The following is a 4,722-nucleotide window of genomic DNA, read 5'->3' as shown; positions in this document are numbered from 1 at the left end:
AATACTTATAAAAGAAAATTAATGTTTATAAGATAAGGATGTGGTTAGCATGCGGCCAAGCCCGCACATGTCGAAGAAATACGGGGCCCTTAATAGTTTATTTTTTACACAATTTTTAGAGAATAAATAATCTTTAACGTGAATCAAATATTTATAAAAAAAAATTAATGTTTATAAGATAAGGACATGGTTAGCATGCGGCCAAGCCCGCACATATAGAAATACGGGGCCCTTAATAGTTTATTTTTTACACAATTTTTAGAGAATAAATAATCTTTAACATGGAGATTATGAATATGAAAAGATAAATAAATTTTAAAAATTAGAAATAATAATTATATTAAAAAAACATTTGGACCGTTAGATTCAATTGTTTCTAGATAGACGTGGTTAGCATGCAGCCAAGCCCGCACATGTAGAAATGCGGGGCTCTAAATAAATTTATTTTTGACATTGAATTCGATCATAACTTTTAGAGAATAAATAATCTTTAACATGGAGATCATGAATATGAAAAAAATAAATAAAATTTAAAAATTAGAAGTAATATTTATATTAAAAAAACATTTGGGCTGTTAGTTTCAATTGATTTTAGATAGACTACTTATTTGCATCCAACTTTAAAATGGGTGCTTTATACCTTTGAATCACATATTGTACAAATGCGGTCCAGCCTGCATGTAATAATTGTTCATAAGATAAAAAAGAGAGAGAAACAAATATTTATAAAAGAATAATAATGTTCATTGTGATCAATTGTCTCTTTCATGGCCATCTAGGTGAGTCTCATGATCCAAATGTTTTGGACCATTAGTTGATAGATCGGTCTAGTCTAACTTAAAAAGTAGGTTTCCAATCAAAATCATTAATGTTTTTGGTTGATCTAACCAATTGAGTTTGATTTGGTTCAACTAGTTAAATAAAGTTAAGCATCTTATTTTAATATACTAAATATTTTAAATTATTCATTTAAAAAAAATAAAAAATCATGTGATATTTATTAAATAAATGTTGTTTTTTTCTTTTCAAATATATTGAATAAACGATGTTTACAAAGAGAGCCCGTACATCTACCACAATTAATAGGTTAATATTATATTGTAAGGTTTGTTGTGTGCCATCATCATCAGAACTGTTTTCCAATTAATTAGAACCAGCTACATGAATCCTGATCCGTCATTCTGTTCTATTAAGGGTCATACCTTTAGGGGCCGTTTGGATACCTGAAAATATATTGTCTGTGAAATATATTATTGGCGTAATACATTACTTGCAAATTGATTGTTACTATTTGAGTAGTATTTAGATGCAACCTGGGAAATACATGGCTACTGTTTGGCTATGTCCGAAAGAAATATGGGAAATACATTACCAATTTTTTACCAACGCCTATAAACTATCATTTATTGTCACAATTTTTCACTTAAATGAGGAATTAAAATAATTATCACATCATTCCAAAAAGATTTTCTAATAATAACATCATCACCATTCTAAAAAGATTTTTTAATAATAACTTGTACCATTCTAAAGTCATCACACAATTTCCTACTTATTTTTCATGCATTTGGCACTAACATGCAATCACATGCATTTTAACATGATTAGACTTTGGTTTCAACATAATAAGTCATTGGAATAATATGACTGAAATAACATTTTTTTATTGTGATAAACATTATTTTTATTTATTTATTATAGAAGTCTTTCAAATGTCTATCTATATAATTTCAACTAAGCAATAAATTTATGATACCAATTAAAAACCTTTATGGTATAAGTTAAAAAATGGGAAGAAGTTTGATTAGTAACTAGAAGGTTTGGTAATTACACTATAAAATTTTGAGGTATTGGAGGAGACTAAAGATGTATTTTATTTCAATTGAGATTTTACATGAATTTTTTTTTTATGTTTGTGTTGTGTAATTTCTCGTTAATTACTAATTGTTTTTATATGAGAGGTGACGACTTTAGTATCAATTATTATTTTTATTATTTTTGTGTTTTATATGAGAGGTGATCGCTTCAGATGAGGGCTATAACCCGGGATAGACGGATGTAGAAATGGATGTGCACAGACAAAAGGAGAATGGCGCAAGATTTTTCAAACATTACCTGTCAAGGCGAGTAACAAATTTTTCACCTCTCACCACGGGTAATGTGTTTCAGGATTTTTGCGTAATATATTCCCATTTGAATCCAAACATGGAAATATCATATTTCCTTCTAATCTATTGTCAATGTAATAGATTTTCAGGTACCCTCAATTTTTTCAACCATATCCTTTTGGGCCTACCCATACCATTTTTAGCTTTCCACTTGAAGTAACTCGCACCTCCTAACAGGTATTTATCAATCTCTTTATTTTCTTGATTATTGACTCAAAATATCGAAAGTACACTCTTTTTAACCTTTCTTGGTGACCAATGTTAATTACTTCTTCATCTTTACTCATATTATTATTAAATTTGCATTCCATGTACTCTATCTTAGTCCTACTAATTTTAAAACATTTAGATTTTAGAGCATTTCATTGCAAGATTGTTGTGTAGAAGTTTCAAAACGAGTTTCTTATCTCTTTCTAAAAATGGTGCAGTTGGCATACAGATAAATCCGTAACTGTAGAGGTAAGGTGCAGCTTCAAATTTTATCATGGTATATAATTTTGGTGTAAAATGTTCTTAGGATTATCTCAAAATCTATTTTATATCTAATTATAAAATTTTAAATTTAAAAAATGATTAAAATCAAGTAGATCTATAAACATATGAAAATCTTGAAAATGGACGGTGTAGATAATATGTTGTAAAATGTACTATTTCTAAGACTTAAAATCTTTTTATTTTTCATGGTCATACATCTCGTTGTCGAGATGATCAATCAAACGGTTTTTTCAATATTAAAACTACCTTTTCGGATGGATTTTTGAAGTACATCCGTAGTTCTACATTATAAGGTTGTATCCTTTTATAAACTTTTTCCTTCTAAAAATTTCGATTCTTTAAACATTTCCAATATATGGTACGTACGATATCTCGAGTTCGAGTGGAGGGAAAAAATTTTTTTGGGTATATGGATCTATTAGAAAAGCTCTCCTAGGAAAGGGCCAACTACCAATTAATATATTAATTTTTAGGGAAAATTATAGATACCTCCATAAATCTATTTTATATACATTCAACTCCCAATTCTTTTCATATCACCTCTATAACCTAATTTATTGTTTAAAGAGTTAATAAATTAATAACTAAACTACCCTTTCAATCCTATCTCTCTGTCTTTAAATGTGCCTCACTACCGGTCCAACACACTTATGTGCCAGACTGTTTTTTTTACTATTTTTTCTATAATCCGACAAGAAATATGCCAAATAAAAAATAAATAGCAAAAAATACAGTCCGGCAGCCAGGCTAGCTTGTAGCTTTAGAAAACGGGTTTGGCTCTCTAAAGCTTCTTTGTACGAACTAGGAAGCATGATGTTCGTTTGCATACCCAAACCTCTTGCCAAACTTGCTCCGCAATGTAGAGCGCATCCCAAGCCGTGCTTTATATATATATATATATATATATATATATATATATAAAATAAAAAAAAAGGTTGCAACTTTAAAAATGTAGAACTACATATGCACCATAATGAGTCCACTTGCATACTTAAAGTATTTTTAAATCTCTTTAACATTCGAAAGCAGCAATATCATGTACTTAACCTATCACTGAAATTATTAATATGAATTTTACTGAAACCATTAATAACAGTCACTTTCAATAACATTTAAAAAACAACCAGTCAAATATTTTGGGCTCAATTTTAGAAAGGTAGCAGTTTGTAAAGAAATTTTAGCATAATTGTCAATCTAATATGGATAGAAAAACTCTTATAGAAATTCAAGAATACGGAATTATTACAATTTATGGGATTTCAATTTGCAAATAAACATTTAACAGACAATGCTATAATCAAATGCAAAATATCAGTTTTCAATTAATAAGGCAGTCATTTGTACATGAATTTTACAATGTCTAAATATTAAAAAACAGTAGAAAGAAATCTCACAATTTTACTAAAAGCATAAATATCACATTTATTTCTAATAATTTTACAATATCTAAAATTTTCTAACAATAGATAAGAAAAATAAATAAATTTATTTCTAAGAATTTACAGCATTTAAAATTTCTAACATAGATAAAATATCACAATTTTACTAAAACGATTATTTTTCAAAATAATGAGGTCGTTTGTGCATAAAATTTATTGCGTCTAAAATTCATGATAATAAGCTGAAGTAATAAATTTCTTTTCATTTTTAAAAAGAACGGATTATTTTTTTCAAGATAATGAAGTCACTTACCTAAAATATTTGAGAAGGAGCTTCCGATAAAAATTCGGTTAGAGGGAGGAGCTCACTGTGTTTGTAAGAGGGAGAGCGAGAAAGGAGTTGTTAAGCGACGCCTTACCTTTCGTCCTAATTAATTTCTTTAAAACGACTCCATCATGTGTATGAGGTGTCTCGTAATTAACCACTTTTAACAAACCACTTTTAACACCTGAAAACCACGTCCACTAAAGGACGTGGCAAGGCAAGCAAAAGCTTAAGGTAAAAGCTTTTGAAAGTAGTTATGGTCCCTAAGGACCATCATGCTATATGAACTATCACTTATTAAAAGTTTCATTTCTTTTCTATTCTTTTTTTTTTTTTTTTTTTTTGAAATTTTAGG

The sequence above is a fragment of the Amborella trichopoda genome, chromosome 11 (genome assembly GCF_054954075.1).
Source record: "Amborella trichopoda isolate Santa Cruz 75 chromosome 11, AtrichopodaSantaCruz75HAP2 v2.0, whole genome shotgun sequence".
In the NCBI taxonomy this organism is placed as follows: Eukaryota; Viridiplantae; Streptophyta; class Magnoliopsida; order Amborellales; family Amborellaceae; genus Amborella; species Amborella trichopoda.
Note: the sequence above shows the minus strand (reverse complement) of the source record.